This window comes from Schistocerca americana, chromosome 3 (genome assembly GCF_021461395.2).
Source record: "Schistocerca americana isolate TAMUIC-IGC-003095 chromosome 3, iqSchAmer2.1, whole genome shotgun sequence".
In the NCBI taxonomy this organism is placed as follows: domain Eukaryota; kingdom Metazoa; phylum Arthropoda; class Insecta; order Orthoptera; family Acrididae; genus Schistocerca; species Schistocerca americana.
This window is the reverse complement of record NC_060121.1, coordinates 235,641,458-235,663,437: the sequence shown is the minus strand read 5'-3', so window position 1 is coordinate 235,663,437 and position 21,980 is coordinate 235,641,458.

The window sequence follows — 21,980 nt, the reverse complement described above, 5'->3', positions numbered from 1 at the left end:
AAAACTTTGTAAGACTAATATCAAGAGAAGTAAGGCAAACGTAACGCAGTATATTCGAATTAAATCAGGCACCCGTGACGGAATTAGATTAGGGAATGAGATATTAAAACCAATATACGAGTTTCGCTATTCTGTCACTAAATGACTGTCGATAGCCAAGGTGTACCGAGGATATAAACCCAGACTGACAATAGCATGGAGAACGTTTCCGAAAAAGAGAAAGAGCTTATCATCGAATATAAATTTAAAGTTTGGTAATTCTTTTCTGAAGGTATTTGTCTGAAATGTAGCCTTGTACGGAAGTTCAAAAATGGTTCAAATTACTCTGAGCACTATGGGACTTAACATCTGAGGTCATCAATCCCCTAGAATTGAGAACTACTTAAACCTGACTAACCTAAGGACATTACACACATCCATGCCCGAGGCAGGATTCGAACCTGTGACCGTAGCGGTCGCGCGGTTCCAGACTGTAGCACCTAGAACCGGTCGGCCACCCGGCAGGCTGTACGGAAGTAAAACGTAAACAATCCAGATAAGATGAGAATACAAGTTTTTTAAATGTATTGGTCTAAACGAAAGGAATGCTGAATATTAGCTGTGTACTTCAAGTAACTAGTGAAAAGTCATTGCATAAATGTGAAATAGCAGTGCCTGTATTATTAAGAAGTACGACTCAATGTTCCTTCGGACATGCGTGCGTATGACCGCTGGAGTAAAGCGGGATATTCGAGTTCGAGTCTGGGTCCAGCACATATTTTCAGTGTCGTCTTTCCAATATATTCACTGATGTTCAAAGTTAAAGTAACAAACGGAAATTTTGCAAGGTTGCGTTTATTTTACCACAAAGCAGTATGAACAGGTGATAGTAAAGTACAAAGGATGTAAAGAATGCAGAACGTAATTAACAACAGATAAAAATTTTCTTCAATTTTTTTCAAACTTAACGGAAGTGCAGACACATTCTGACAACTGATTAATGTGCTCATTGCAGAGTGTGAACACCTCTGGCACCAATACAGGTCCGACAACGACGGGACATGCTGTGAATGATGTCATCAATATCACGTGACGCAATAACGTCCATTCCTCCTGCAGAGCTGCTCACAGGTCTTGGAGAGCGGCTGGTGGATGCTGACGTGATGCAACCCGTCTCCCTACCGCATCCCAGAAAAACTCTATGGGATTCAAATCGGGAGAGCGTGCAAGCCACGCCATGTGCACAATATTTTCCGTCCCCCCCTGCCCCCCCCCCCCCCCATAAAAAAACAAAATCAACCAGCCATGCTCTATGAGGTCGAACATTATCGTCCATCAATACGAAGTCTGGTCCCACAGCACCTCGCAACAGCCACGCACGAGATCCCAGGATCTCCTCAGGGTACACGACAGTCGTTAAATATCGCTCATTAACCCGTAACAGTTTCATGAAGAGGTGTTAGAGTGGTCAACATAATCCCTGCCACAGCACTGGGGATCCTGCTCGGTCTCAGTCTCTTTCCACAATGTTTACATCATTAAATTGTGTTCCACGTTCCATCCAGATGCGAATCGATTGAGAACCACTCCCCAGACCAAATCGCATCTCATCCTGAAAACCACATTGGCCCACCGTTTGGTCCGCAGCTCGTGGTCGTGCGGTAGCGTTCTCGCTTCCCACGCCCGGGTTCCCGGGTTCGATTCCCGGCGGGGTCAGGGATTTTCTCTGCCTCGTGATGACTGCGTGTTGTGTGCTGTCCTTAGGCTATTTAGGTTTAAGTAGTTATAAGTTCTAGGGGACTGATGACCATAGATGTTAAGTCCCATAGTGCTCAGAGCCATTTTAAGTTTTAAGCCCACCGATCGACCGTCCAGATCGCATGTTGAACAAAAATAAACAGACAACAGGTCTCCAACAACAAAGGCCATTTTTTGTAGCCTTCTATAGACCTTTTGCCTCGATACAACACGTCCAGGAGATGCTACGAGGTCAGATGTCAGGGCAGTGCAGTACTATGGCGGTACTGTCGTCCCCTTACAGCCAAATAACGGCCCATTCCTTCTGATATCACATGTGTCTGTCCTGGTCTCTATAAACTGTCGCCTCATCCGAGAAACAACAGAACGATTCACACTAAACCATCGGGCCACATCAGTTTGCGACTCTCCAGCTTCCATTATTTGTATGAACCTTCACAGCAAAGAGTCTGTAGTTGTCTTCTCTATGCCATACTGCACTGACTACGTCTGTGACACAGCGATTGTGGATATGGGACTATTCTGCAAGCCGGCCGGGGTGGCCGAGTGGTTCTAGGCGCTGCAGTCTGGAACCGCGCGACCGCTACTGTCGCAGGTTCGAATCCTGCCTTGGGCATGGATGTGTGTGATATCCTTATGTTATTTAGGTTTAAGTAATTCTAAGTTCTACGGGACTGATGACCTCAGATGTTAAGTCCCATAGTGCTCAGAGCCATTTGAACCTATCCTGCAAACACTACCCGCATGATAGGGACCCTGACGTCATTGTTGGCATGGTTGGCCGTTGATCGGAATGTCTTCTTCCGTGCAGAACACGGTCGTAATGACATCTGTCGACAATTTGTATGATTATATCGTGAAGCAGACACGGGGCTAGCAGTTTATTGCTTTAATTTTGGACACCAGTGCAGCTGATGGTGGTTCACATTCACAATTGCGAATACATTCCTTGCATTGAAAAGGGTTTGGGAGAAAACAAATTTATGGAACAACTCGAGTGAAAGAATGGAATGGTTGGCAAGGCACATCATGAGGCATTAAGGAGTGAGTAACTTGTTAATGAGGGGATGATTGGGGAAGAGTAAAGATAGACACCACTTTGTGCTACAGTCAGCACATCCAAGTGGATGTGGGTTGCAGTGGCAGTAGTTATGCAGAGATAAGGAGTCTACCACAGGATACATTAGCATGGAATAAAACGCAGTGTCGTGTGGCGAGAGCCTCTCGTCCGGTAGACCGGTCGCCTTGTGCAAGTCTTTAATTGAAGCCACCTCGGCTACTTGCGTGTCGATGGGGACGAGATGATGAGGACTACACAACACCCAGTCCCTGAGCGAAGAAAATCTACGACCCAGCCGGGAATCGAATCCAGGCCCCTTTGCATAGCATTTTCTCGCGCTGACCACTCAGCTATCGGGGCGGCCATTAGCATGGAGAGCTGCATCAAACCAGTGCGCGGAGTGAAGACCAAAACAACACCAAAAAAAATGTTCAAATGTGTGTGAATTCCTATCGAACCAAACTGCTGAGGTCATCGGTCCCTAGACTACTAAAACTAACTTATACTAAGAACAACACACACACACCCATGCCCAATGGAGGACTCGAACCTTCGGCGGGAGGAGCCGTGCACTCCATGACATGGCGCCTCAAACAAGCGGCTACGGCGCACGGCAAAACAACACGTACAAGGTAAGGGCAGCCTCGTGGCTTACCTGCGTGGTTACCGCCTTTGGTTCTTTTGTAAGAGTTGATGACATCCGTGCGGCTGCAAGGCCTAATGAGGGGTACTTACTGTGGCAGTTAAAAGTTAATGGCTACCATTTCTGACTCGTGCGCCCGGCTCGTGCCAGGCCAGTAGATCTCTGGGGCAGATCACCGCCCGGCGCCCCTCCAAGTGGCCGCATCGACCTGTCCGTCCAGTGGGTGGCAACGCCACCGCTAAACGCCGGCTATCGCACCTGGACGGAGGAGTTTTAACAACGCCACTGACCGCTTATCTGCCGCTACTGCGGTTCCCCGCCTGCACTACGCACGCCGCCCGAGCTGTTGTCATTACCGTCGCTGAGTAACGCGAATGACATGCGATGCCTTTTGAGCTCCAGATGTTGAACACTACCACACCGTCCCACAGAAACAAAAACTTCATTTTCAGCAGTTCGTTCACCACAGCATGCTGACACTGGATTGTTTTGTGGTCCGTCCACGAAGTTTCCGTTGCGTCGCGGCAGGTTCCGTTCTTTAAATTTTCTTCTATCATTAATTCTGGCGGGATCATACCCATATAAACGCTAGAGACTGAGTCAACATATAAAAACAATTAAGTAATTCCTCAAACAACTAATCTTCTAAATACGTTACTTTTTTTAGGCGCGCTTGACAGTGGCGTTCTGTATAAGCTCAGTTGCCAGCCGGGGTGCCCGAGCGGTTCTAGGTGCTTCAGTCTGGAACCGAGCTGCTGCTACAGTCGCACGTTCGAATACTGCTTCGGGCATGGATGAGTGTGATGTCCTTAGGTTAGTTAGATTTAAGTAGTTCTAAGTTCTAGGGGACTAATGACCTCAGAAGTTAAGTCCCATAGTGCTCAGAGCCATTTGAACCATTTTTTTATAAGCTCAGTTCCGATTTTTTTTACTCGACCGCGAATATCTCTTCAAATGAAAATTTATTTTGTCGGACTGCAAAAACTTTTACATAACGATCAAATGATTCGAACTGGGCCATTTATGTGCATTTAATGGACAAGAACGTATCGCCAAGTCAAGACGCAGTATAGTTGAGATGATTTTTAGCATAAAAGGAAACAAATATTAAGTAATATCACTATATTCAGCTATAATATCTCTATATTCAACTACCGTACATAAACAATAAATTTACTATGAGACTTACATTAAATTAGGGCAGTATGCAGCAACATTCGAGTGCTTCTAGCATGATTGGGCATCGTATAAATGATGATGGCTGTGTACCTTATAAATCTGCCATAACCACACAAATCTTGTCTCGCTCCTAAAACAAAAAGACGCCGTCTCCTTCGCAAGAATAATTGAGGGACGTAATTCTACTCTTTTTTCCTGCAGCTGTATCATACAGTCGATACGGCCGTTCATAGTACTTAATTTGTAATGAATACCTTATTTATTTATCACGTTTCAAATATTTCGTGTGTAAATTCGTCTCTTCCCACAGACGTGCTTTTAAAATTCGTAGCCCCAATTAGAATCCAGCGATTGACTTAAGTACTGATACGGAATATTCTTGTCGATTGGGCAACCGGATCAAACTCTCAGACTGCCATTATATTACAGCATACAGGTGAGATCGCTGTTCGTTGACTTCTACGACGACGGATCATCATCGGGATTCCTTCTTCCCCGCTGTTTTACGGCATTTCAGTCTTTTTTCCACTCTTTCCATTCGTGTTCTGTTCTCTTTTTCTCATTTTTCACTTTCGTTTGTCGTCTTGCAGATCGAATTTCTGTAGTGTTTCGTGGCACTAATTAGCATTTTCAGGTAACAGGTCAACCGACTTCCACCATGAATAGCGACAATATAATACGTTAGAGAACCTATAGCGCATGCGCCAATCATTATTGTTACTAGCCACTAATGCAAAATTGTAGATACAGTGAATTGGTGGTGGAAGCTGGCAGAAACAATGAATCTGTTGATTATTGTATGTATTGTATTGTATGTTAACCGGATACCCAGAAACGACGGAGAGGCTCCGTCCCTGCCGCAGCCGCAGTGGTCCGCAACCCCACGACGACTACCGCAGTCCACTTCACCCCTCCGCCACCACACACCGAACCACTCTTGGTAGAGTAATGGTGGTGTACGCGTACGTGAAGAACTTGTCTGCGCAGCAATCGCCGACACAGTGTAACTGAGGCGGAATAAGGGCACCAGACCGCATTCGCCAAGGCAGATGGAAAACCGCCTAAAAACCATCCACAGACTGGTCGGTTCATCGGACCTCGACACAAATGCGCCGGGCGGATTCGTGCCGGGGACCAGGCGCTCCTTCCCTCTCGGAAAGCCGTGCGTTAGACCGCACGGCCAACCGGGCGGGCTATCTGTTGATTCGGTTTATCCTTGAAGTCTGCTGGCCGAGTCAAAGACCGTTGTTTACCAATATTAGGAAAAAGAAAATTGGATTCCGAATTTTACTCAAGAGGTTGCACTTGTTCCTGTTTGTAATAAACTGAAGGAAAATTATCACAACACCAAGAAGGAGTTGTACGAAATAAATGAAGATTGGTAGCCGTGTATCTGCATCTTAAAGCCTATTTTTATTCATATTTCGCACCAGTCGTATAATAGTGGCGCTAGTAGCGACACTATGGGAATGCAAATCAGGTTTGCTTTGAATACACGCTGCACATGTCGTGAGCATTAATTACCTTTGAGACTGGACGTGGCGATGTTATTGAAGAATGGCTTTAAGGCGACATAGACGCCACTATCAACACTTCATTGAGTTTGAAAGAGGTCGTATGATAGGGCTAAGAATAGCTACACGTTACTTCAGCGACATTACATAAAGCCTTGGCGGTAATGTAGCCATTGTGCGTTATCGTAGCAGCGGTAGAAACGGAAATGTACAGTAGTAGAAAGGCCGGTCTCCGGAAGGCTACGTTTCACCATCGACTTCGGCGTATGGCTGTGGCGCGTCGAACTGCATTTGTAGCAGCAATTTGAGCAACAGTTGCCACCACAGTGACAAACGAACTGTTACAAATCGATAACTTCAAGGATAGCTACGAGCCCGACGCACTGTAGCGTGCATTTCACTGACTCCAAACCACCGCCACTTGCGAGCGACAGCTCATTGGAGGGCAGCGTGGAAGTCTGTTGCGTTTTTCTGATGAAAGCTGGTTCTGTCTCGGTGACGGTGATGGCCACTTATGACCGGTGGAGGGCCTGCAACCAACCTGTTTGCGCGCTACACACGCTCGACCTTCACCTGCAGTTATGGTCAGGAGAACGATTACACATGACGGTAGGACAACTCTCGTAGTTATCCCACGGGCGCTGACTTCCAATTGTACGTCAGTCGGTGATTCGATCTCTTGTCGTGCATTCATGAACAGCATTTCACGTGGTGTTTTCCAACTGGATAAAGGTCGCCCATATACCGCTGTTGTAACCTAACAAGCTCCACAGTGTGTCGACACGTTGCCTTGGCCTTCTCGATCACCAGATCTGTCTCATATCAAGCACATATTGGACATCATCTGACGATAACTCCAGCGTCATTCGCAAGCAGCACTAACCGTCTCTGTATTGAGCGACGAAGCGCAGTAGTCATGGAACTCCATTCCACAAACTGACACCCGCCACTTGTACAACTGGATATAAGCACGTTTGCGTGCTTGCATTCAACATTCTGATGGTTACACCGGTTATCAATATACCAGCTTTTCACATATCTGACGGCATACCTCGCGCTTAATATAACCTGATATCCCCTGCTGTACCAGCAGGAGAGGACAGATAGTTTAATTTGTGGAAAGGGGCCAAAATGAGTGGCTTTCAGTTGCACTCGAACATACTACTTTATTCATTTGACAAACATTACAAGAGTAAAGAAAACATTAAAAACAGAGCAAGCCAAACATTGATTTTAGAACTTAATTACCGGCTAAATGCGCCATTCAATCTCACCCCTCAAGGGAAAAACAACTTTAATTTAAAACCGGCTGAAGGTCAATCACTTAAGACTCAAAAACAAGAGTTTGAAATTTAAAAGGCATAAGGCCTCATCTTAAAACATTTCTCTAAATTACGCTGAAGGCCCAAACAATCTCACGTCCCAAGGGCAAAACAACTTTAATATCGGCTGGAAGCTATAAACAAACAAACAACAAGGACAAGCAAGAAAAGGCAGCACATCAAACGGCTCTCAGATGTTTCCAAGGGTCGGCCTGGAATTCAAACACTAACGCTCACTTAGGTGACACAGGCAGTCGGCCCAACAATTCTCAATCCGAAGGCAACCCAAACGACAATCAGTCAGCGGACCAAGCGACAGGATAACTTCCGCTGGACCCGACCAGCACACAACAGGGAGTTCAATGCAACAACGCAGAAGATATCGTCTCCCACAACGAATTACACATTCAGCTATCAAACTACACGCCGTGCTGGACAGCCACAACACGATGAAGAAAGTACACTGCCTGAATTTGCGTAAACGGCCAGGGCAGGTAACCGGAACGTTAACGGCCACAACGCAGAAGATTCCGCTGGTGCACTTCAATTAAAAAATAATCAAGTTAAGTTAAACTCCACAGGAGGGCGGCTCGAATTTCGCCAGCTTGAGACACACGTTGTTGCTCGCGGGAATGTCCAAACAGCCCACAAAGAAATTCAAATGACACAATGTGAACAGTTGGGACTGGCTGCTAGATTAAGTAAAGACTCAGCTTTCGTGCCCGGGATCGGTGAGTCACGGACCTCGTAGCAATAGGAACGGCCCCTCACACTCCGACCGCGCGTGGACGCCGCCAGGGCCCGACCACACACGCGCCATGGAGACTTGCTCCCTGCTCCACGCCAACCAACCAGCTGCCCGTATACGGCACAGCCGGAAACTATAGGCGCGTGGCCAAAGATAGTACAAAGGTGCGGATATCGATACACGCTGCTGCTGCCACCACTCGCGGAGAGAGAGGATAACAGCATAATCGCGATAACCGCAGGAGACTAATCACAGAATAGCAACCAAGGTTTAATGCAAAGCATAACACGAGCCATCCACGGCTCATAACCTGTGATCTTGCTATGTTAATTAGTTAAATATGAAACCTAGACAAATATGTTCCCACAGCTTCGTTGCTCTACTGTAATTGCTTTTCAGTGTTGTGATTTTTTCCCGCCAGTGTATTCATTTAATTACTCCGGGACACAATTGCTGTAGCATCATTCCACGTGCCTCAGTTAGTCAGTCCTCCACCACCGCAGACTTCTCACGTTATAGTAATCATGTTGGGCTATTGTTGCTCAACATACATGTGAACGGTGCCAAATGTCTGCTCAATATACATTTTCCCGCAATGGCAACGGATTCTGTAAACACCAGTCGTCCTCAGTCCTACGTCTTGGCTGGCGAACTAAACACAGCTCTAATATTAAATTTTTATAAAATCCTTCCTAGATTGAACACACGATCCCGACGTATGATTGGAATGTACGTGATCTACTTACACCTTCTTCTGCACTTCGAGAATATCCGAACTTCCACTCAGCGTAGCATTTCTGCTATAACACGAGCTTAAAGCGTCCTAGCGCTTGTGTAAAGAATTCAGCATGGTACAAGTCGTGAGCCCTGTTTGCCCACGTCCCCGGGACACCCGTGCATTGGGTGGACGACAACTGTTCTCATGTCGGTAAAAGTCGCATGCGTTGATGTTTTATAAACAGTATGTCCCAGAGTGGCACTTCCTTTTCTGTAGACCGATAGTTCGAAAACAGGAAACTTACATCCCTTTTGAACTCCACTGTGAATTTGATGTTTGGGTGAAAGCAGTTCTTGCAAAGGTTACTCGAAAATGTTCATGCCCGTACTTATGTTAATACTTCACACCTGTACTATTAAACTCACTTTACACAAAGGTCACTGGCCTGCAGTATTAATATTAAACTCTTCGCTACTCAAAAGCTAGTAATGAAACGCCTGTAAGAGTCTAACTATTCTCAGGAAGGTTTAGAGATCTCACCATGGGACATATTATATGTACATAGGTAAAAGCTACGTCAGGCATGGAGAAGCCAAGATTGCAGCCCTGTGCAGACACCTGACGAGGTGAGGGTTGCTAGTTTAGTTTAATTTATATATTCGTCCACAGATTCGGATTGCTTGTGAAATTTCGGATCTGATGGTATCAGCCACGTGTCGATCACGTTGTTAATTCGAAAGTAGATGAAATTAATTGATAATTAAACGCTATTAAATCAGCTTTCCCTGGTAATCTGAGACCAGTCATAGTTTACCTGAATAGATAACCATGAACTGCTCTGGGTGGAGAAATTTTCAAAACTGCCGTTTAAACATTGCTAATAATTTGTAATATGGCGAAATTCTGTAGACTTTCCGAGCCGTTACTTTGAATTTGAAGCTACGACTATCTTGACGCGGAGGGGTATGAGGCTTTCCCGCAGAGCTTGGTGTCGGGCTGTCAATGGACGGGACAGATAGGAGGCGCCACCGTCGTTAGGTTGGCTACGGTACCCTCTTCCCGGCGATAGACATTTGCTCTGATGGGGTGTCCGAGTCTACAAAAGTGCCGAGAGATGCTCTTGTCGGCCCATTTTGTTGCAGTGCTTAGTCGGAGCCACATCCTGATAGCAGCTGCGGGTCTGTTTCCTTCATTTTCAGTGTCTGTGCACTGTCTTCCATTACTTGGTAGCAGTCATAGATAGTGCAGTTCGTTTCAGTACCTCATTTTCTCAAGATAACGTTCGTCGTAATTTCCGTCGCGATTTCCAAACGATGCTAACTTTCGCGTCTTGGCCGACAGGCAAGAAGACGTTTTCCATGCTGACGCGGGAAGCTCGTTCGTGCTCCCTCAGTGTGGGCTACCGATCAAATGCAGATTTCATGGGTATCAAATATTGCTATTTTGATTACATGTTCTAAATTTCCTTCGCGCTTTTTCGTCAGCACACTCTCTCAATTTCTCAATGGTACTGGACAAGTTGTTCATAGTTCATTTCTTATGTTCAGAGCTATTTTCTTATTTAGTATTTCACTGCAGCAAAATGTTGCCGTGCCAGGTCATTTCTTCAATTGCAAGTGGATCTATGTCTTCTTCAATGTAAGAGGTTACCTCACACGTCTTGTGTTTTATGGGGAGTAAATCTAAATTTTGTAAGAGATTTATTTGTTGTTAGTTTTAAGTATTCGCTTGTTTCCCTATATTAATAAGTTTGTATTTAGGGATTGAAGCCCCTGGCAGACAAGCTGAAGCTCGTCACTGTGACCGAGGGAACTAAGATTAAGAGATAAGACTAATTTTGCAACTAACGAGAACTCAGTGGGGGGCAATTTGTGAATTCGGTTGCTCATCAAGTTTCATACAATTTTTAACAAACATCTATAACTATATGGAAGGAACGTTTCATCTATCATGAGTTTCGATGCATGTTCGCGCTGCATCCTCACTAGGCTTAAAATCTGAACACACACTCAAAATAAAATAAAATGTTCGAAAAATTGTATGATTTATTCAAGAGAGCGATTTTCACAAATTGAGCAAGTCAATAACGTGTCACTGATTGATAGAGTTGTTGACTGTCCTCCTATCTGCCCCCGGTAGCTGAATGGTCAGCGTGACGGATTGTCTATCCTCTGGGCCCGGGATCCATTCCCGGCTGGGTCGGGAATTTTCTCCGCCCAGGGACAGGGTGTTGTGCTGTCCTCATCATCATCCTATCATCCTCATCGACTGCAGTCGCCGATGTAGCGTCAAATTGAAAGACCGACACCCGGCGAACGGTCTGCCCGTACGATTAAATAAATAAACTCCTAAGAGACATCATGCCAGATCAATTCGTGCGTTGTATCGTCAAAATACCGAGCTGGTTGGAGGATCCTCACGATAATGCTCCAAACGTTCTCAATTGGGAAGAAATCTGGCGACCTCGCTGGCTAAAGAGAGGGTTTGGCAGGCACGAAGACAATCATCGTGTGCGGGCGGACATTCTCCTCCTTAAATGTAAGCTCAGGATGCCTTCCCACTGAAGGGTAACAAAATCTGGCATAGAATATCGTCGACGTACCGCTTTGCTGTTACGGGGCCGCGGATGAAAATCAAAAGGTCTTGTCATGAAATGAGGTGGTTCTCCAGACCATCACTCTTGGTTCTCGAGCCGTATAGCAGGCGGCAATCAGATTGGTATACCACTGCTGTCCGAGGTATCTCAATACAGGTCTTCGCTGCTCATCGGGGCTCAGTTCGAAGCGGAACTCATCACTGAAGATACTTCAGTCAAGGAGATTCCAGGTCCTGATGACCAGCAAAGACGAATCTTGAAACGCCTCGGACAGCGGTGGGACACCAGATTGACTGTCACCCGTCATACGACCCGACAGCCAGGAGTGATGAACTCAGGTGTCATTCCATTTCATAGCAGGACACCTTTTGCTGTTATCCGCGACACTTTTACAGCAGTGCGGTACGTCGATGATATACTACGCCCCGTTTTGTTTCCCTTCATATCAAACTACCAAGGGCTTACATTTTAGCATGATAATGCCCTCCTTCACATGGCGAGAGTCTTTATTACTTGTCTTTGTGCATGCCAACACCTACTTTGGCCAGTGAGCTCACCCCATCTCCCCCCAATCCAAAACGTTTGGGACATTACGGGAAGGGCCCTCCAACCAGCTCAGGATTTTCACTATCTAACGCGCCAACTGGACAGAATCTAGTACGATGTCCCTCAGGAGTACATCCAGCAATTCTGTCAATCAATGCGAAGCCGAATAACTGTTCTATATTTACATCTACATCCATACCCTGCAAGCCACCTGACGGTGTGTGGCGGAGGGTACCTTGAGTACCTCTGTCGGTTCTCCCTTCTATTCCAGTCTCGTATTGTTCGTGGAAAGAAAGATTGTCGGTGTGCCTCTGTGTGGGTTTTTTTCTCTCTGATTTTATCCTCATGGTCTCTTCACGAGATATACGTAGGAGCGAGGAATATACTGCTTGACTCCTCGGTGAAGGTATGTTCTCGAAACTTCAACAGAAGTCCGTACCGAGCTACTGAGCGTCTCTCCTGCAGAGTCTTCCACTGGAGTTTATCTATCATCTCCGTAACGCTTTCGCGATTACTAAATGATCATGTAACGAAGCACGCTGCTCTCCGTTGGATCTTCTCTATCTCTTCTATCAACCCTACCCCGTACGGATCCCACAATGGTGAGCGGTATTCAAGCAGTGTGCGAACATGTGTACTGTAACCTACTTGTTTTCGGACTGCATTTCCTTAGGATTCCTCCAATGAATCTTAGTCTGGCATCTGCTTTACCGACGATTAATTTTATATGGTCATTCCATTTTAAATCACTCATAATGCCTACTCCCAGATAATTTATGGAATTAACTGCTTCCAGTTGCTGACCTGCTATATTGTAGCTAAATGATAAAGGATGTTTCTTTCCATGCATTCGCAGCACATTATACTTGTCTACATTGAGATTCATGTGCCATTCCCTGCACCATGCGTCAATTCGTTGCAGATCCTCCAGCATATCAGTACAATTTTCCCTGTTACAACCTCTCGATATACTACAGCATCATCCTTGTGTTATCCACAATTTCATTTATACATATCGTGAATAGCAACGGTCCTACGACACTCCCCTGCGGCACACCTGAAATCACTCTTACTTCGGAAGACATCTCTCCATCGAGAATGACATGCTGCGTTCTCTTATCTCGGAACTCTTCAATCCAATCACACAATTAGTCTGATAGTCTATGTGCTCTTACTTTGTGCATTTAACAACTGTGGGGAACTACATCAAATGCCTTGCGGAAGTCAAGAAACACGGCATCTACCTGGGAACCCGTGTCTATGGCGCTCTGAGTCTCGTGGACGAATAGCGCGAGCTGCGTTTCACACGATCGTCTTTTTCTAAACCCATGCTGATTCCTACAGAGTAGATTTCTAGTCTCCAGAAAAGTCATTATACTCGAACATAATACTTGTTCCAAAATTCTACAACTGATCGACGTTAGAGATATAGGTCTATAGTTCTGCACCCCTGTTCGACGTCCCTTCTTGAAAACGGGGGTGACCTGTGCCTTTTTCCAATCTTTTGGAACACTATGCTCTTCTAGAGACCTACGGTACACCGCTGCAAGAAGGGGGGCAAGTTCCTTCACGTACTCTGTGTAAAATTGACGATGATTATCATGTGTATCCCATCAGGTCAAGCGGTCTTTCCTATTTTGAGCGATTTTAATTGTTTTTCTATCCCTCTGTCACCTATTTCGATACCTACCATTTTCTCATCTGTGCGACAATCTAGAGAAGGAACTGCAGTGCTGTCTTCCTCTGTGAAACAACTTTGGAAGAGCACATTTATTATTTCGGCCTTTAGTCTGTCATCCTCCGTTTCAGTACTATTTTGGTCACAGAGTGTCTGGACATTTTGTTTTGATCCACCTACCTCTTTGACATAAGACCAAAATTTCTTAGAATTTTCTGCCAAGTCAGTACACAGTACTTTACTTTCGAATTCGTTGAACGCCTCTTGCCAAGCCCACCTCACGCTAAAGTTCGCTTCGCGTAAGTTTTGTTTGTCTGCAAGGCTTTGGCTATGTTTATGTTTGCTGTGAAGTTCCCTATGCTTCCGTAGCAGTTTTCTAACTCGGTTGTTGTACCACGGCGGCTCTTTTCCATCTTTTGCGATCTTCTTGGCACATACTCATCTAATGCATATTGTACTATGGTTCTGAACTTTGCCCACTGGTCCTCAATACTATGTGTACTTGAGATAAATTTATTGTGTTCAGCCGTCAAGTACTCTGCAATCTGCTTTTTGTCACTTTTGCTAAACAGAAAATCATCTTACCTTTCTTAATATTTCTATTTACGCCTGAAATCATCGATGCTGTAACCACTTTATGATTGCTGATGCCCTGTTCTGCGTTAACTGTTTCAAATAGTTCGGGTCTGTTTGTCACCAGAAGGTCTAATATGCTATCGCCAATGCGTTATTGACCTTCTGAATTCGTTAATGTCTTTGTCTTCAATAAATCATTCAATTTTCCTGACACTGTAATCATTTGTCTTCTGTACATCGCATCTACGAATTTCCGTCCCATTCGGATAATATCTTGATTGTGCGTCGGTTTTTTTTCCTTAGAGTGTGTTACGTACAGTTCGCCAAGAACAAGCACAGATGAAATGATGTTAACTGGTCTGCTTGAAGTCTCACGTGTCACCGTCATTAGAAAAATTTGCTTTAGTGTTACATTTACCTTCTTGTTATGTGACTTAGTCTACGTTAGAAAGGACCGCATAGCTTTACGCAGTCTTCAGCGTGCGGTACCGTGTCCTCATTCCGCTGTTTATTTTGCCTTCTGTCTGAATGCAAATGAGCAACATCTTATCTGCATTTCAGTGAAATTCCCCTTTATTAATGTACGTGGCAGGAAGGACGCGATGGACCGTCATGACTATTCATTGGCAATTTTACTTTGTAATAGCGTTACTCTCCCTGAGGTACGCCTGCTAGCTACTCAAGAAAATTTTTACCTCTTGTTCACTCAGTTATGGAGTAGAAATTCGTCTCGATGCCTTGTTACCAGAATGTTATTCATCCGTCTTGTGATTAAACATCTGCTCCAAATTCTGACAGGCTGAAGACAGGGTTATCTACTGACAAGAAACACCTTTTGTGCTGAATGAAGGGTTTGAGTTTAATTCTAAAGCACGAATTCTGTAAGTGACACAGAGCTTGAAGTCTCGACTTCCTGACACATTGGCTCTGAGCACTATGGGACTTAACATCTATGGTCATCAGTCCCCTAGAACTTAGAACTACTTAAACCTAACTAACCTAAGGACAGCACACAACACCCAGTCATCACGAGGCAGAGAAAATCCCTGACCCCGCCGGGAATCGAACCCGGGAACCCTGGCGTGGGAAGCGAGAACGCTACCGCACGACCACGAGCTGCGGACGCCCTGAAACATTATAATAACATAGTGCAAGATGTGTGTACCGCTTTCAGAACATTTTTCATAAGCTTTGATCGCTCCTCTTATTGTCTTACAGCCAGCAGTAGGTCAATCGGAACAGGCCTGGGGTCTAACACTTGAATGGCAATTAGGTATCGTTTTAACATTTCTGTAAGTTGACCATCCATAGATGACTCAGCATAGCAACAGAAACGTTTATTGTAACAGCAGAATGTAATTGTTCCAAAGAAGAAATCGTTTACAGAATAGCTGCTTTCGTGAAGAATAAACTTCCCTTTTCTTCAGGCACTTTGTATTACGGGATATATGATCAAAACTTTCAGACCTGATTTATTCGTTCCTATGCTCAGAGTTCAAATGAACTACTTCAAATATATACTGCTAGGAGCCACAAGGGAGGAACTGTTGATAATATTTTACGCAGGAACATTTATCCGAATGATCCTCGGGCTGCTTGTAGCAATAAAGTAAAACAGATTAAAATTTTGAATTCTTTCGTTAATTTTAAATTTTGTTGCTCAGCTTTTCTGCCCATCTGTCCACCCACAAGGAGTGTTTTTCGTAACCGGTTGCCTGCCAATACATGATGTACCCTGCTTAGAAGCTGTGTTTCCAATTTAGGTGTGTGTGTGTGTAATATCTAGTGTCTCTCATTCTGCAATGGTTTCCTTAAGATTGGGCAACCTTTTTGAGAGGACGCTGGGTCTTCACGACTGTCAGATGGGACACAGATTTCAGTTTAGAATAACCCCCGTTGTGTCACGGGGTGAACCTTTTATAGTGAGGCTGGCGACCCAGAATAGAGTCGTCGGTGTTCCGAGAGTTGGTATGAAAAGTAGCCGAGAGCAGTTGACTTGATTAAATAGTGCGCTTAAGGGAGGGAACACTGCAAGAGGGAATATAACGATAGCGGCCTGGGTGAAGCGTTGAGTTTTAGTGCGGCTGGCTATCAGTACAGACGTGGAAGTCTCCTCGGCGCCGTAACTCTGGCTTTCCCCTGGTGCGGCAGTTCCGTAGTCGTTGCTGCCTACTGTACCGACACGCCGGCGGACGTGTTCCGCAGCGCTTATCTAGTCGCTGCAACTTGTTCCGAACTTTCTCCCGTCTGAACTGCTTGCGTTATCTCTTACGCCACTACATAGCCCTGTAAAACCTGGTAATGAAAAGTACACACTCCAATTTATTTTAGTCATCACACTGAACCGAAATTTTAGTGTTGAGAATGAGCGGCTGGGCTTACGTTGACTGAAGAGGTTGAGCTGAATATCATTTACGGTAATATTTAACTGTGACAGGTTTCATAATTTTCAGGCTACGAGGGGATATAAAAAACCGGAATTACTTTTTGAAAGCTGTATATTTGCAAATTGTTTACAGAACAACCTTATCCCATTCAATATTCTCCATTACAACTAATACACTTTTCTCACCTGTATTCCACTGACGGAACATTCTTTTCAGTCATCCTTAGAAATTGCTGACAGCTCCCTTCCCCGTCGTTTCTCTCTTCACTTCTTCAATGCTGTCAGATCGGTCTACTTTCATGCCCCTTTTCATGCGTGCAAATTAGAAAAAAAGAAAAAGTCGCGTAGTGCCAGTTTACGCGAGTAAGGCGGTTGGGGCAGCCGAGCCACGCTATTTTTAACCAAAAACTGCCTAACAGAGATGGCTGTTTCTTGGTGGTAAAACCAATCTCCTGTTGGCCCCAAATCGCGTCTTTTTTGACGAACACTCTTGCGCAATCTTAAAACTTCCCGATAAAGGATTTTACTGACGGTCTGACTTGGAGGAAGAAACTGAAAGAATAACGTTCTTGATATCAAAAAAACAAATCAATATTGTTTTGATATTTAATTTGACTTGGCGACTTTTTTTTTCAACGGGATGACAATGACGTCTTCTACTGGCTTGACTATTGCTTTGTTTCTGGGTGGTAACCATAGCATCATGACTCATCACCAGTATTGACCTACGATAGATAATGTGGATCAGTTTCAAGCTTGTGTTTCGAAGCACGACGTGTTTCAACTTGACGTTCCTTTTGATTTTCAATCAGAACTCGAGGAACAAATTTGGCAGCAACCCTTTTCATTCCCAAATCTTCCGTTAAAGTATGCTGAACCGAGCTCCAAAATAACCCACGAACTTCTGACAGCTGTTCCTTTGTCTGTCGACAATCTGTGAACAGAAGCTCTCAATTGTTTCAGTAATTGCGTCGATTCGAGCAGTGGGCGGTCGTCCAGAACGATTTTTGTCATCAATCGACGTGTCACCATTTTTAAATCGAGAAAATCACTTGTACACATGAGTTCTTGCCATAGCGTGATATTTCAGCAGCATTTTTACCGAGTAGAAAACAAAATCCCACAGCTGGACGTTGTTCACTTAAGCTAGCCATCATAGAAAACGAAAAAAGAACAAAACAGCGCTAGCAAAAGCATTCACTGCAGATGAACAGAACAACCCAGGTAGACAATACAGGCGCCACTGAAATGGCAACGAGTTCCGCATAGCGGAAGGAAAGCGTACTACACAAGCTCCGCCCACGGCAATGTTATTGCGTCTTTTTCTTTTTGGAGAGGGGGGGGGGGGAATTCGTATACACCCTCGTACAGTGGAGACTCCGCAGTGACTGCGGGACTACCAGCTTGGAAAGAGATATGGAGCACCGTCGATGCCCTAGTGCTGCCCATTGACTTGTAACTGAGATCGGTGCGTGAACTACTGCACTGTCACCTCATCACCAACCTGTCACATACGGCACGCAGTATAGTATATGAGATGGGTACGGAATGGTAGGACAATTTTATATCAAGAACATTGAGAAGAGATATTACGTTTAAAGCCTCATCAATACAGTGTTAACAAAATTGTATAGCCTTGAGGAACCAAAGTAATGGAAGTGACTCTAAAATAGACAGGTTCTAATATATATTTAAAAAAAGCCTTTTCAAAACTGACTTTAAATGTTATCGTTATTAAAAGATTAAAAACTATTCTTGTGATGGTACACACTCAGCTTTCATAATTAATATCGCTCTCAGGTTTGTCTCCGTCGAAGAGAATCCCTCCACCATAACACATAAAGCGCACAGAACAACTAATGATCCATGTTTCCCAATCACGACCGAGCACAACACACACAGCACAGAGCTGGCTGGTGCCCAATGAACCACCTTAGTTGTACGGCGTCGCTCGATACACTCTCTACTATCTGACGCAGCAGCCCCAGCAATTCATTCCTCGCGCAGCGCAATGTAGATAACTTAAGCGCGTCTTCAGATAGATTTATTCTGATGGAGGTCAGCGTAACAGCTCTTAGGTTTTCGTAGGTATCTTCATGCTAGATAGCTAATAAGTATACTAGCCTAAGGGACTGTGGTGCACAACATCTAAACTTAAAATTAGGGAGTGGTTCTACGGAGGCTCAAGGAAAGTTCTCACGTATGTAATTAAATTACATACAACACTGATCTCCAGCATAAAAAGGCGTCGCAGGCTGCGCTTTCTCACAACTTGCAACACGATTTTCTGCTCGCACTTAAGGTGGCAAGACCATAAATACACTTCCTGAAATTTTCCACCAGAATGCACTGCTGCTAACGAGCAGACTCCTCACTTTTATCGTCCGTGCGTCGCCAGCAAAAAAAATAAAAATTCAATAAGAATTTCAAATATCATAAAACCTTGTCAAATCAACACACATGCTTAAATTCTGGACTCATGTTCCTTCACAAAGGTTTAAAACATCACTATAGCATCCTTCTAGCAATCAGCACAGGTAGGGAAAATCAAAAAGCCACAGCTTGCTACAGACTTGCGCAAGATAAACAGAACAACAGCAGTACCGCACTACAACGCTGGAACATCTGACGTGGTCGCACTCCATGCAAACAGTTCGCATCATCTTCGACAACACTGATCTTGTTCCACGCCCGTAGATGGCATACATGATCCACCATATCACTGCTGTCCAAATGCTCCCATGAAATTCCAGTTCTGGTTGCACCTCTGCCGTCGTCTATATCTGCGTGGGCTAGGGCGTCATGCCACGGTTCACATGGTTCACCCCGTCGGAGGTTCGAGTCCTCCCTCGGTCATGGGTGTGCGTGTTGTCCCTAGCGTCAGTTAGTTTAAGTAGTTTGTAAGCCTAGGTACCGATAACCTCAGCAGTTAGGTCCTACAGGAACTTACCACCATCACTAATAGCACCTCTGTTCACTGCGAGATTCTTTTTCTAAGAAAATAGTGAACACTATGCAAAAGAGCGAAACAAAGAGCTGACGCTAACAGCAACGATGGAAGAAAATCCAACTGATTCAGATGCATGCCAATCGCAGTTTTGCCCACAGGAGTGCGCCTGCAAAAGACGGCCGGCCATTACAGCAATGACTTTAAATGAAACTGTTAATTAATGAAAAGCTGCTCCAGTTGTTTTTAACGTTGGATCCGACCCGCTTAGCCCGAAAAAGTTCTTTCTTCAACCTCAGTAGTGAGTGAGGACAACATTAACCTGTTATGTACACTACTGGCCATTAAAATTGCTACACCAAGAAGAAATGCAGATGATAAACGGGTATCCGTTGGACAAATATATTATACTGAACTGACATGTGATTACATTTTCACGCAATTTGGGTACATAGATCCAGAGAAATCAGTACCCAGAACAACCAACTCTGGTCGTAACAACAGCCTTGATACGCCTGAGCATTGAGTCAAACAGAGCTTGGATGGCATGTACAGGTACAGCTGCACATGCAGCTTCAACACGATACCACAGTTCATCAAGAGTAGTGACTGGCGTATTGTGACGAGCCAGTTGCTAGGCCGCTATTGACCAGACGTTTTCAATTGGTGAGAGATCTGGAGAATGTGCTGGCCAGGGCAGCACTCGAGCATTTTCTGTATCCAGAAAGGCCCGTACGGGACCTGCAACATGCGGTCGTGCATTATCCTGCTGAAATGTAGGGTTTCGCAGGGATCGAATGAAGGGTAGAGCCACGGGTCGTAGCACATCTGAAATGTAACGTCCACTGTATAAAGTGCCAGTCAAAGGGTTCGTCGTTGAGTACACCGTCGCAGGCGCTCCTGTCTGTGATGCGGCGTCAAGGGTAACCCCAGCCATGGTCTCCGAGCTGATAGTGCATGCTGCTGCAAACGTCGGAGAGCTGTTCTTGCAGATGGCTGTTGCCCTGAAAACGTCCCCATCTGCTGACTCAGACGTGGCTGCACGATCCGTTACAGCCATGCGGATAAGATGCCTGTCATCTCGACTGCTAGTGATACGAGGCCGTTGAGATCGAGCTCTGCGTTCCGTATTACCCTCCTGAACCCACCGATTCCATATTCTGCTAATAGTCATTGGATCTCGACCAATGGGAGCAGCAATGTCGCGATACGATAAACCGCAATCGCGATAGGCTACGATCCGACCTTTATCAAAGTCGGAAACGTGATGGTACGCATTTCTCCTCCTTACATGAGGCATCACAACAACCTTTAACCAGGCAACGCCGGTCAACTGCTGTTTGTGTATGAGAAATCGGTTGGAAACTTTCCTCATGTCAGCACGTTGTAGGTGTCGCCACCGGCGCCAACCTTGTGTGAATGGTCTGGAAAGCTTATCATTTGCATATCAAAGCATTTTCTTCCTGTCGGTTAAATTTCGCGTCTGTAGCACGTCATCTTTGTGGTGTAGCAATTTTAACGGCCAGTAGTGTAGATTGCACGCGCTCTCAAACGTGCGTGCATGTGCGGCGAGGGGTGGTTTCCTACCTTAACCTACCAACTGTCGTCTTTCGTACCTACTATCTGCCGCGCGAGTCCTCACCAGCAAGCCATTCGCGTACTACGTTGACCACAAGGCGACACGTGATGGCGTCATCACCCACGATCGCAGAATAGATTGATAGAATTTTATAAAAAATGTGTCAAACCTGGTCATTATACCAACCTATCCAAGTTAGCACTTCAACAGACGTCCTTGTTCGAAAACACATAGATCCGAAAGCAGAAAATTTTTTTCACGAATGAAAAATGTAGAATCTGAAACGAGATCTTCACTGACAGGCGGCCATCTAAGAGGAATTCTCAGAATTTCGACGTCGAATATATCTCCAAATATCGAGGTACTGTTCAAGAAAAACAAGTGTTGTAAGTTACTGTCTCATTCATTTTATATTTCGCTCATTTTAAGTTTTATTTGCGTAATGGAAATTTGAGAGTTAAGGAACATAAAGACAAGGGAAGGACAAACTGCTGAATAAGAATCTGTGTTACTAAGTGACCATCCTGGAAACAAGAACTAGTTGCAGGTTGTCTGTCTAACAGCTCCCAGGACGAAACAAAATTGTTTTTCAATATTTTGCTTACTTACTGATTGAATTTTTCTGGGTAGGCGTGCAAACCAACCCAGGAAAATTGTGATTCGTTTCCATTCGTTTAGTTCCTTTATAAATCTTTTTGGTCTGGCCCACCATAGAGATAAAAGTTAATCGTTAAAATGGCTCTAAGCACTA